We start from the raw sequence: 13,653 nt of genomic DNA, 5'->3' as shown, positions 1-13,653 counted from the left end.
TAGGTTTTGGGTGGATTTTTCAATTTTTTGGGGGTGGTCACGAATTAAAGTCCTTTTCGCTCTAGGACGCATATTTAAGGAGATACGGGCAAAAGAAGTTTTTCATATAAAAATTTTAATTTTTTTAGGTTTTGGGTGGATTTTTCAATTTTTTGGGGGTGGTCACGAATTAAAGTCCTTTTCGCTCTAGGACGCTTAGTTTAGGCGATATGGGCAAAAGAAGTTTTTCATATAAAAATTTAAATTTTGTTTGGTTTTGGGTGGATTTTTCAATTTTTTGAGGGTGGTCACGAATTAAAGTCCTTTTCGCTCTACGACGCATATTTAAGGAGATATGGGAAAAAGAAGTTTTTCATATAAAAATTTCAGTTTTTGTAGGTTTTGGGTGGATTTTTAAATTTTTTGGGGGTGGTCACGAATTAAAGTCCTTTTCGCTCTAGGACGCATATTTAAGGAGATATGGGCAAAAGAAGTTTTTCATATAAAAATTGCAATTTTTTTAGGTTTTGGGTAGATTTTTCAATTTTTTGGGGGTGGTCACGAATTAAAGTCCTTTTCGCTCTAGGACGCTTAGTTTAGGAGATATGGGCAAAAGAAGTTTTTCATATAAAAATTTCAATTTTTTTAGGTTTTGGGTGGATTTTTCAATTTTTTGGGGGTGGTCACGAATTAAAGTCCTTTTCGCTCTAGGACGCATATTTCAGGAGATATGGGCAAAAGAAGTTTTTCATATAAAAATTTCAATTTTTTTAGGTTTTGGGTAGATTTTTCAATTTTTTAGGGGGTGGTCACGAATTAAAGTCCTTTTCGCTCTAGGACGCATATTTAAATATTTCAATTTTTTTAGGTTTTGGGTGGATTTTTAAATTTTTTGGGGGTGGTCACGAATTAAAGTCCTTTTCGCTCTAGGACGCATATTTAAGGAGATATGGGCAAAAGAAGTTTTTCATATAAAAATTGCAATTTTTTTAGGTTTTGGGTAGATTTTTCAATTTTTTGGGGGTGGTCACGAATTAAAATCCTTTTCGCTCTAGGACGCTTAGTTTAGGAGATATGGGCAAAAGAAGTTTTTCATATAAAAATTTAAATTTTTTTAGATTTTGGGTGGATTTTTAAATTTTTTGGGGGTGGTCACGAATTAAAGTCCTTTTCGCTCTAGGACGCATATTTAAGGAGATATGGGCAAAAGAAGTTTTTCATATAAAAATTTCATTTTTTTTAGGTTTTGGGTGGATTTTTAAATTTTTTGGGGGTGGTCACGAATTAAAGTCCTTTTCGCTCTAGGACGCATATTTAAGGAGATATGGGCAAAAGAAGTTTTTCATATAAAAATTGCAATTTTTTAGGTTTTGGGTAGATTTTTCAATTTTTTGGGGGTGGTCGCGAATTAAAGTGCTTTTCGCTCTAGGACGCTTAGTTTAGGAGATATGGGCGAAAGAAGTTTTTCATATAAAAATTTCAATTTTTTTAGGTTTTGGGTGGATTTTTCAATTTTTTGGGGGTGGTCACGAATTAAAGTCCTTTTCGCTCTAGGACGCTTAGTTTAGGAGATATGGGCAAAAGAAGTTTTTCATATAAAAATTTAAATTTTTTTAGGTTTTGGGTGGATTTTTCAATTTTTTAGGGGTGGTCACGAATTAAAGTCCTTTTCGCTCTAGGAAGCATATTTAAGGAGATATGGAGATATTAAGAAGTTTTTCATATAAAAATTTAATTTTTTTTAGGTTTTGGGTGGATTTTTAAATTTTTTGGGGGTGGTCACGAATTAAAGTCCTTTTCGCTCTAGGACGCATATTTAAGGAGATATGGGCAAAAGAAGTTTTTCATATAAAAATTGCAATTTTTTCAGGTTTTGGGTAGATTTTTCAATTTTTTGGGGGTGGTCACGAATTAAAGTTCTTTTCGCTCTAGGACGCATATTTAAGGAGATATGGGCAAAAGAAGTTTTTCATATAAAAATTTAAATTTTTTTAGGTTTTGGGTGGATTTTTAAATTTTTTGGGGGTGGTCACGAATTAAAGTCCTTTTCGCTCTAGGACGCATAGTTAAGGAGATATGGGCAATAGAAGTTTTTCATATAAAAATTGCAATTTTTTTAGGTTTTGGGTGGATTTTTCAATTTTTTGGGGGTGGTCACGAATTAAAGTCCTTTTCGCTCTAGGACGCTTAGTTTAGGAGTTATGGGCAAAAGAAGTTTTTCGTATAAAAATTTCAATTTTTTTAGGTTTTGGGTGGATTTTGCAATTTTTTGGGGGTGGTCACGAATTAAAGTCCTTTTCGCTCTAGGACGCTTAGTTTAGGAGATATGGGCAAAAGAAGTTTTTCATATAAAAATTTCATTTTTTTTAGGTTTTGGGTTGATTTTTCAATTTTTTGGGGGTGGTCACGAATTAAAGTCCTTTTCGCTCTAGGACGCTTAGTTTAGGAGATATGGGCAAAAGAAGTTTTTCATATAAAAATTTTAATTTTTTTTAGGTTTTGGGTGGATTTTTCAATTTTTTGAGAGTGGTCACGAATTAAAGCCCTTTTCGCTCTAGGACGCATATTTAAGGAGGTATGGACAAAAGAAGTTTTTCATATAAAAATTTAAATTTTTTTAGGTTTTGGGTGGATTTTTCAATTTTTTGGGGATGGTCACGAATTAAAGTCCTTTTCGCTCTAGGACGCTTAGTTTAGGAGATATGGGCGAAAGAAGTTTTTCATATAAAAATTTCAATTTTTTTAGGTTTTGAGTGGATTTTTCAATTTTTTGAGGGTGGTCACGAATTAAAGTCCTTTTCGCTCTAGGACGCATATTTAAATATTTCATTTTTTTTAGGTTTTGGGTGGATTTTTAAATTTTTTGGGGGTGGTCACGAATTAAAGTCCTTTTCGCTCTAGGACGCATATTTAAGGAGATATGGGCAAAAGAAGTTTTTCATATAAAAATTGCAATTTTTTTAGGTTTTGGGTAGATTTTTCAATTTTTTGGGGGTGGTCACGAATTAAAGTCCTTTTCGCTCTAGGACGCTTAGTTTAGGAGATATGGGCGAAAGAAGTTTTTCATATAAAAATTTCAATTTTTTTAGGTTTTGGGTGGATTTTTAAATATTTTGGGGGTGGTCACGAATTAAAGTCCTTTTCGCTCTAGGACGCATATTTAAGGAGATATGGGCAAAAGAAGTTTTTCATATAAAAATTTAATTTTTTTTAGGTTTTGGGTGGATTTTTCAATTTTTTGGGGGTGGTCACGAATTAAAGTCCTTTTCGCTCTAGGACGCTTAGTTTAGGAGATATGGGCAAAAGAAGTTTTTCATATAAAAATTTAAATTTTTTCAGGTTTTGGGTGGATTTTTCAATTTTTTGAGGGTGGTCACGAATTAAAGTCCTTTTCGCTCTAGGACGCATATTTAAGGAGATATGGGCAAAAGAAGTTTTTCATATAAAAATTGCAATTTTTTTAGGTTTTGGGTGGACTGTTCAATTTTTTGGCGGTGGTCACGAATTAAAGTCCTTTTTGTTCTAGGACGCTTAGTTTAGGAGATATGGGCAAAAGAAGTTTTTCATATAAAAATTTAAATTTTTTTAGGTTTTGGGTGGATTTTTCAATTTTTTGGGGGTGGTCACGAATTACAGTCCTTTTCGCTCTAGGACGCTTAGTTTAGGAGATATGGGCAAAAGAAGTTTTTCAGATAAAAATTTCATTTTTTTTAGGTTTTGGGTTGATTTTAGTTTAGGAGATATGGGCAAAAGAAGTTTTTCATATAAAAATTTAAATTTTTTTAGGTTTTGGGTGGATTTGTCAATTTTTTGGCGGTGGTCACGAATTAAAGTCCTTTTCGCTCTAGGACGCTTAGTTTAGGAGATATGGGCAAAAGAAGTTTTTCATATAAAAATTTCATTTTTTTAGGTTTTGGGTGGATTTTTCAATTTTTTGGGGCTGGTCACGAATTAAAGTCCTTTTCGCTCTAGGACGCTTAGTTTAGGAGATATGGGCAAAAGAAGTTTTTCATATAAAAATTTCATTTTTTTTAGGTTTTGGGTTGATTTTTCAATTTTTTGGGGGTGGTCACGAATTAAAGTCCTTTTCGCTCTAGGACGCTTAGTTTAGGAGATATGGGCAAAAGAAGTTTTTCATATAAAAATTTCATTTTTTTAGGTTTTGGGTGGATTTTTCAATTTTTTGAGGGTGGTCACGAATTAAAGTCCTTTTCGCTCTAGGACGCATATTTAAGGAGATATGGGCAAAAGAAGTTTTTCATATAAAAATTTTAATTTTTTTAGGTTTTGGGTGGATTTTTCAATTTTTTGGGGGTGGTCACGAATTAAAGTCCTTTTCGCTCTAGGACGCTTAGTTTAGGCGATATGGGCAAAAGAAGTTTTTCATATAAAAATTTAAATTTTGTTTGGTTTTGGGTGGATTTTTAAATTTTTTGGGGGTGGTCACGAATTAAAGTCCTTTTCGCTCTAGGACGCATATTTAAGGAGATATGGGAAAAAGAAGTTTTTCATATAAAAATTTCAGTTTTTGTAGGTTTTGGGTGGATTTTTAAATTTTTTGGGGGTGGTCACGAATTAAAGTCCTTTTCGCTCTAGGACGCTTAGTTTAGGAGATATGGGCAAAAGAAGTTTTTCATATAAAAATTGCAATTTTTTTAGGTTTTGGGTAGATTTTTCAATTTTTTGGGGGTGGTCACGAATTAAAGTCCTTTTCGCTCTAGGACGCTTAGTTTAGGAGATATGGGCAAAAGAAGTTTTTCATATAAAAATTTCAATTTTTTTAGGTTTTGGGTGGATTTTTCAATTTTTTGGGGGTGGTCACGAATTAAAGTCCTTTTCGCTCTAGGACGCATATTTCAGGAGATATGGGCAAAAGAAGTTTTTCATATAAAAATTTCAATTTTTTTAGGTTTTGGGTAGATTTTTCAATTTTTTGGGGGGTGGTCACGAATTAAAGTCCTTTTCGCTCTAGGACGCATATTTAAATATTTCAATTTTTTTAGGTTTTGGGTGGATTTTTAAATTTTTTGGGGGTGGTCACGAATTAAAGTCCTATTCGCTCTAGGACGCATATTTAAGGAGATATGGGCAAAAGAAGTTTTTCATATAAAAATTGCAATTTTTTTAGGTTTTGGGTAGATTTTTCAATTTTTTGGGGGTGGTCACGAATTAAAATCCTTTTCGCTCTAGGACGCTTAGTTTAGGAGATATGGGCAAAAGAAATTTTTCATATAAAAATTTAAATTTTTTTATATTTTGGGTGGATTTTTAAATTTTTTGGGGGTGGTCACGAATTAAAGTCCTTTTCGCTCTAGGACGCATATTTAAGGAGATATGGGCAAAAGAAGTTTTTCATATAAAAATTTCATTTTTTTTAGGTTTTGGGTGGATTTTTAAAAATTTTGGGGGTGGTCACGAATTAAAGTCCTTTTCGCTCTAGGAAGCATATTTAAGGAGATATGGAGATATTAAGAAGTTTTTCATATAAAAATTTAATTTTTTTTAGGTTTTGGGTGGATTTTTAAATTTTTTGGGGGTGGTCATGAATTAAAGTCCTTTTCGCTCTAGGACGCATATTTAAGGAGATATGGGCAAAAGAAGTTTTTCATATAAAAATTGCAATTTTTTCAGGTTTTGGGTAGATTTTTCAATTTTTTGGGGGTGGTCACGAATTAAAGTTCTTTTCGCTCTAGGACGCATAGTTAAGGAGATATGGGCAATAGAAGTTTTTCATATAAAAATTGCAATTTTTTTTAGGTTTTGGGTGGATTTTTCAATTTTTTGGGGGTGGTCACGAATTAAAGTCCTTTTCGCTCTAGGACGCTTAGTTTAGGAGTTATGGGCAAAAGAAGTTTTTCGTATAAAAATTTCAAGTTTTTTAGGTTTTGGGTGGATTTTGCAATTTTTTGGGGGTGGTCACGAATTAAAGTCCTTTTCGCTCTAGGACGCTTAGTTTAGGAGATATGGGCAAAAGAAGTTTTTCATATAAAAATTTCATTTTTTTTAGGTTTTGGGATGATTTTTCAATTTTTTGGGGGTGGTCACGAATTAAAGTCCTTTTCGCTCTAGGACGCTTAGTTTAGGAGATATGGGCAAAAGAAGTTTTTCATATAAAAATTTTAATTTTTTTTAGGTTTTGGGTGGATTTTTCAATTTTTTGAGAGTGGTCACGAATTAAAGCCCTTTTCGCTCTAGGACGCATATTTAAGGAGGTATGGACAAAAGAAGTTTTTCATATAAAAATTTAAATTTTTTTAGGTTTTGAGTGGATTTTTCAATTTTTTGAGGGTGGTCACGAATTAAAGTCCTTTTCGCTCTAGGACGCATATTTAAATATTTCATTTTTTTTAGGTTTTGGGTGGATTTTTAATTTTTTTGGGGGTGGTCACGAATTAAAGTCCTTTTCGCTCTAGGACGCATATTTAAGGAGATATGGGCAAAAGAAGTTTTTCATATAAAAATTGCAATTTTTTTAGGTTTTGGGTAAATTTTTCAATTTTTTGGGGGTGGTCACGAATTAAAGTCCTTTTCGCTCTAGGACGCTTAGTTTAGGAGATATGGGCGAAAGAAGTTTTTCATATAAAAATTTCAATTTTTTTAGGTTTTGGGTGGATTTTTAAATTTTTTGGGGGTGGTCACGAATTAAAGTCCTTTTCGCTCTAGGACGCATATTTAAGGAGATATGGGCAAAAGAAGTTTTTCATATAAAAATTTATTTTTTTTTAGGTTTTGGGTGGATTTTTCAATTTTTTGGGGGTGGTCACGAATTAAAGTCCTTTTCGCTCTAGGACGCTTAGTTTAGGAGATATGGGCAAAAGAAGTTTTTCATATAAAAATTTAAATTTTTTTAGGTTTTGGGTGGATTTTTCAATTTTTTGAGGGTGGTCACGAATTAAAGTCCTTTTCGCTCTAGGACGCATATTTAAGGAGATATGGGCAAAAGAAGTTTTTCATATAAAAATTGCAATTTTTTTAGGTTTTGGGTGGACTGTTCAATTTTTTGGCGGTGGTCACGAATTAAAGTCCTTTTCGTTCTAGGACGCTTAGTTTAGGAGATATGGGCAAAAGAAGTTTTTCATATAAAAATTTAAATTTTTTTAGGTTTTGGGTGGATTTTTCAATTTTTTGGGGGTGGTCACGAATTAAAGTCCTTTTCGCTCTAGGACGCTTAGTTTAGGAGATATGGGCAAAAGAAGTTTTTCATATAAAAATTTCATTTTTTTTAGGTTTTGGGTTGATTTTTCAATTTTTTGGGGGTGGTCACGAATTAAAGTCCTGTTCGCTCTAGGACGCTTAGTTTAGGAGATATGGGCGAAAGAAGTTTTTCATATAAAAATTTTAATTTTTTTAGGTTTTGGGTGGATTTTTCAATTTTTGGGGGGTGTCCTTTTCGCTCTAGGACGCATATTTAAGGAGATATGGGCAAAAGAAGTTTTTCATATAAAAATTTCAATTTTTTTAGGTTTTGGGTGGATTTTTCAATTTTTTGGGGGTGGTCGAGAATTAAAGTCCTTTTCGCTCTAGGACGCATATTTAAGGAGATATGGGCAAAAGAAGTTTTTCATATAAAAATTTCAATTTTTTTTAGGTTTTGAATGGATTTTTAAATTTTTTGGGGGTGGTCACGAATTAAAGTCGTTTTCGCTCTAGGACGCATATTTAAGGAGATATGGGCAAAAGAAGTGTTTCATATAAAAATTTCAAATTTTTTAAAGTTTTGGGTGGATTTTTCAATTTTTTGGGGGTCGTCACGAATTAAAGTCCTTTTCGCTCTAGGACGCATATTTAAGGAGATATGGGCAAAAGAAGTTTTTCATATAAAAATTTCAATTAATTTAGGTTTTGGGTGGATTTTTCAATTTTTTGGGGGTGGTCACGAATTAAAGTCCTTTTCGCTCTAGGACGCATATTTAAGGAGATATGGGCAAAAGAAGTTTTTCATATAAAAATTTCAATTTTTTAGGTTTTGGGTGGATTTTTCAATTTTTTTGGGGGTGGTCACGAATTAAAGTCCTTTTCGCTCTAGGACGCATATTTAAGGAGATATGGGCAAAAGAAGTTTTTCGTATAAAAATTTCAATTTTTTTAGGTTTTGGGTGGATTTTTCAATTTTTTGGGAGTGGTCACGAATTAAAGTCCTTTTCGCTCTAGGACGCTTAGTTTAGGAGATATGGGCAAAAGAAGTTTTTCATATAAAAATTTTAATTTGTTTAGGTTTTGGGTGGATTTTTCAATTTTTGGGGGGTGGTCACGAATTAAAGTCCTTTTCGCTCTAGGACGCATATTTAAGGAGATATGGGCAAAAGAAGTTTTTCATATAAAAATTTCAATTCTATAGGTTTTGGGTGGATTTTTCAATTTTTTTGGGGGTGGTCACGAATTAAAGTCCTTTTCGCTCTAGGAAGCTTAGTTTAGGAGATATGAGCAAAAGAAGTTTTTCATATAAAAATTTTAATTTTTTTAGGTTTTGGGTGGATTTTTAAATTTTTTGGGGGTCGTCACGAATTAAAGTCCTTTTCGCTCTAGGACGCAAATTTAAGGAGATATGGGCAAAAGAAGTTTTTCATATAAAAATTTCAATTTTTTTAGGTTTTGGGTGGATTTTTCAATTTTTTGGGGGTGGTCACGAATTAAAGTCCTTTTCGCTCTAGGACGCATATTTAAGGAGATATGGGCAAAAGAAGTTTTTCATATAAAAATTTCAATTTTTTTAGGTTTTGAGTGGATTTTTCAATTTTTTGGGGGTGGTCACGAATTAAAGTCCTTTTCGCTCTAGGACACATATTTAAGGAGATATGGGCAAAATAAGTTTTTCATATAAAAATTGCAATTTTTTTAGGTTTTGGGTAGATTTTTCAATTTTTTGGGGGTGGTCACGAATTAAAGTCCTTTTCGCTCTAGGACGCTTAGTTTAGGAGATATGGGCAGAAGAAGTTTTTCATATAAAAATTAAAATTTTTTTAGGTTTTGGGTGGATTTTTCAAAAGAAGTTTTTCATATAAAAATTTCAATTTTTTAGGTTTTGGGTGGATTTTTAAATTTTTTGGGGGCGGTCACGAATTAAAGTCCTTTTCGCTCTAGGACACTTAGATTAGGAGATATGGGCGAAAGAAGTTTTTCATATAAAAATTTCAATTTTTTTAGGTTTTGGGTGGATTTTTCAATATTTTGGGGGTGGTCACGAATTAAAGTCGTTTTCGCTCTAGGACGCATATTTAAGGAGATATGGGCAAAAGAAGTTTTTCATATAAAAATTTAAATTTTTTTAGGTTTTGGGTGGATTTTTCAATTTTTTGAGGGCCGTCACGAATTAAAGTCCTTTTTGCTCTAGAACGCTTAGTTTAGGAGATATGGGCAAAAGAAGTTTTTCATATAAAAATTGCAATTATTTTAGGTTTTGGGTGGATTTTTAAATTTTTTGGATGTGGTCACGAATTAGAGTCCTTTTCACTCTAGGACGCTTAGTTTAGGAGATATGGGCAAAATAAGTTTTTCATATAAAAATTTATTTTTTTTTAGGTTTTGGGTGGATTTTTAAATATTTTGGGGGTGGTCACGAATTAAAATCCTTTTCGCTCTAGGACGCATATTTAAGGAGATATGGGCAAAAGAAGTTTTTCGTATAAAAATTTCAATTTTTTTAGGTTTTGGGTGGATTTTTCAATTTTTTGGGAGTGGTCACGAATTAAAGTCCTTTTCGCTCTAGGACGCTTAGTTTAGGAGATATGGGCAAAAGAAGTTTTTCATATAAAAATTTTAATTTTTTTAGGTTTTGGGTGGATTTTTCAATTTTTTGGGGGTGGTCACGAATTAAAGTTCTTTTCGCTCTAATACGCATATTTAAGGAGATATGGGCAAAAGAAGTTTTTCATATAAAAATTTCAATTTTTTTAGGTTTTGGGTGGATTTTTTAATTTTTTGAGGTTGATCACGAATTAAAGTCCTTTTCGCTCTAGGAAGCATATTTAAGGAGATATGGGCAAAAGAAGTTTTTCATATAAAAATTTAAATTTTTTTAGGTTTTGGGTGGATTTTTCAATTTTTTGAGGGTGGTCACGCTCTAGGAAGCATATTTAAGGAGATATGGGCAAAAGAAGTTTTTCATATAAAAATTTAAATTTTTTTAGGTTTTGGGTGGATTTTTAAATTTTTTGGCGGTGGTCACGAATTAAAGTCCTTTTCGCTCTAGGACGCATATTTAAGGAGATATGGGCAAAAGAAGTTTTTCATATAAAAATTGCAATTTTTTTAGGTTTTGGGTGGATTTTTCAATTTTTTGGGGGTGGTCACGAATTAAAGACCTTTTCGCGCTAGGACGCTTAGTTTAGGAGATATGGGCAAAAGAAGTTTTTCATAAAAAATTCCAATTCTTTTAGGTTTTGAGTGGATTTTTCAATTTTTTGGGGTGGTTACGAATTAAAGTCCTTTTCGCTATGGGACGCTTAGTTTAGGAGATATGGGCAAAATAAGTTTTTCATATAAAAATTTATTTTTTTTTAGGTTTTGGGTGGATTTTTAAATATTTTGGGGGTGGTCACGAATTAAAATCCTTTTCGCTCTAGGACGCATATTTAAGGAGATATGGGCAAAAGAAGTTTTTCATATAAAAATTTCATTTTTTTTAGGTTTTGGGTGGATTTTTCAATTTTTTGGGGGTGGTCACGAATTAAAGTCCTTTTCGCTCTAGGACGCTTAGTTAAGGAGATATGGGCAAAAGAAGTTTTTCATATAAAAATTTCATTTTTTATAGGTTTTGGGTGGATTTTTCAATTTTTTGGGGGTGGTCACGAATTAAAGTCGTTTTCGCTCTAGGACGCATATTTAAGGAGATATGGGCAAAAGAAGTTTTTCATATAAAAATTTAAATTGTTTTAGGTTTTGGGTGGATTTTTCAATTTTGTGGGGGTGGTCACGAATTAAAGTCCTTTTCGCTCTAGGACGCTTAGTTTAGGAGATATGGGCAAAAGAAGTTTTTCATATAAAAATTTTAATTTTTTAGGTTTTGGGTGGATTTTTCAATATTTTGGGGGTGGTCACGAATTAAAGTCCTTTTCGCTCTAGGACGCTTAGTTTAGGAGATATGGGCAAAAGAAGTTTTTCATATAAAAATTTATTTTTTTAGGTTTCGGGTGGATTTTTAAATTTTTTTAAATATGCTCTAGGACGCATATTTAAGGAGATATGGGCAATAGAAGTTTTTCATATAAAAATTTCAATTTTTTAGGTTTTGGGTGGATTTTTCAATTTTTTGGGGGTGTTCACGAATTAAAGTCCTTTTCGCTCTAGGACGCTTAGATTAGGAGATATGGGCAAAAGAAGTTTTCCATATAAAAATTTAAATTTTTTTAGGTTTTTTCAATATTTTGGGGGTGGTCATGCATTAAAGTCCTTTTCGCTCTAGGACGCTTAGTTTAGGAGATATGGGCAAAAGAAGTTTTTCATATAAAAATTTCATTTTGTTTTAGGTTTTGGGTGGATTTTTAAATTTTTTGGGGGTGGTCACAAATTAAAGTCCTTTTCGCTCTAGGACGCATATTTAAGGAGATATGGGTAAAAGAAGTTTTTCATATAAAAATTTAAATTTTTGTAGGTTTTGGGTGGATTTTTAAATTTTTTGGGGGTGGTCACAAATTAAAGTCCTTTTCGCTCCAGGGCGCATATTTAAGGAGATATGGGCAAAATAAGTTTTTCATATAAAAATTTCAATTTTTTAGGTTTTGGGTGGATTTTTCAATTTTTTTGGGGTAGTCACGAACTAAAGTCCTCTTCGCTCTAGGGCTCTTAGTTTAGGAGATATCGGCAAAAGAAGTTTTTCATATAAAAATTTCAATTTTTTTAGGATTTGGGTGGATTTTTCAATTTGTTGGGGGTGGTCACGAATTAAAGTCCTTTTCGCTGTAGGACGCATATTTAAGGAGATATGGGCAAAAGAAGTTTTTCATATAAAAATTTCAATTTTTTAGGTTTTGGGTGGATTTTTCAATTTTTTGGGGGTGGTCACGAATTAAAGTCCTTTTCGCTCTAGGACGCATATTTAAGGAGATACGGGCAAAAGAAGTTTTTCATATAAATATTTCAATTGTTTTAGGTTTGGGTGGATTTTTCAATTTTTTGGGGGTGGTCACGAATTAAAGTCCTTTTCGCTCTAGGACGCTTAGTTTAGGAGATATGGGCAAAAGAAGTTTTTCATATAAAAATTTCAATTTTTGTAGGTTTTGGGTGGATTTTTCAATTTTTTGGGGGTGGTCACGAATTAAAGTCCTTTTCGCTATAGGACGCTTAGTTTAGGAGATATGGGCAAAAGAAGTTTTTCATATAAAAATTTCAATTTTTTTAGGTTCTGGGTGGATTTTTAAATTTTTTGGGGGTGATCACGAATTAAAGTATTTTTCGCTCTAGGACGCTTAGTTTAGGAGATATGGGCAAAAGAAGTTTTTCATATAAAAATTTCAATTTTTTAGGTTTTGGGTGGATTTTTCAATTTTTTGGGGGTGGTCACGAATTAAAGTCCTTTTCGCTCTAGGACGCATATTTAAGGAGATATGGGCAAAAGAAGTTTTCATATAAAAATTTCAATTTTTTTAGGTTTTGGGTGAATTTTTCAATTTTTTGGGGGTGGTCACGAATTAAAGTCCTTTTCGCTATAGGACGCATATTTAAGGAGATATGGGCAAAAGAAGTTTTTCATGTAAAAATTTAAATTTTTTTAGGTTTTGGGTGGAATTTTCAATTTTTTGGGGGTGGTCACGAATTAAAGTCCTTTTCGCTCTAGGACGCATATTTAAGGAGATATGGGCAAAAGAAGACTTTCATATAAAAATTACAATTTTTTTTAGGTTTTGGGTGGATTTTTCAATTTTTTTGGGGGTGGTCACGAATTAAAGTCCTTTTCGCTCTAGGACGCTTAGTTAAGGAGATATGGGCAAAAGAAGTTTTTCATATAAAAATTTCATTTTTTATAGGTTTTGGGTGGATTTTTCAATTTTTTGGGGGTGGTCACGAATTAAAGTCCTTTTCGCTCTAGGACGCTTAGTTAAGGAGATATGGGCAAAAGAAGTTTTTCATATAAAAATTTAAATTGTTTTAGGTTTTGGGTGGATTTTTCAATTTTTTGGGGGTGGTCACGAATTAAAGTCCTTTTCGCTATGGGACGCTTAGTTTAGGAGATATGGGCAAAAGAAGTTTTTCATATAAAAATTTCAATTTTTTTAGGCTTTGGGTGGATTTTTCAATTTTTTGGTGGTGGTCACGAATTAAAGTCCTTTTCGCTATGGGACGCTTAGTTTAGGAGATATGGGCAAAAGAAGTTTTTCATATAAAAATTTAAATTTTTTTAGGTTTTGGGTGGATTTTTAAATTTTTTGGGGGTGGTCACGAATTAAAGTCCTTTTCGCTCTAGGACGCTTAGTTTAGGAGATATGGGCAAAAGAAGTTTTTCATATAAAAATTTAATTTTTTTAGGTTTTGGGTGGATTTTTCAATTTTTTGGGGGTGGTCACGAATTAAAGTCCTTTTCGCTTTAGGACGCATATTTAAGGAGATATGGGCAAAAGAAGTTTTTCATATAAAAATTTAAATTTTTTAGGTTTTGGGTGGATTTTTCAATTTTTTGGGGGTGGTCACGAATTAAAGTCCTTTTCGCTCTAGGACGCTTAGATTAGGAGATATGGGCAA

The sequence above is a fragment of the Haematobia irritans genome, chromosome 4 (assembly GCF_050003625.1).
Source record: "Haematobia irritans isolate KBUSLIRL chromosome 4, ASM5000362v1, whole genome shotgun sequence".
NCBI classification, from domain to species: Eukaryota; Metazoa; Arthropoda; class Insecta; order Diptera; family Muscidae; genus Haematobia; species Haematobia irritans.
The sequence above is the reverse complement of the archived record's forward strand: the minus strand, read 5'-3'. Positions refer to the sequence as shown.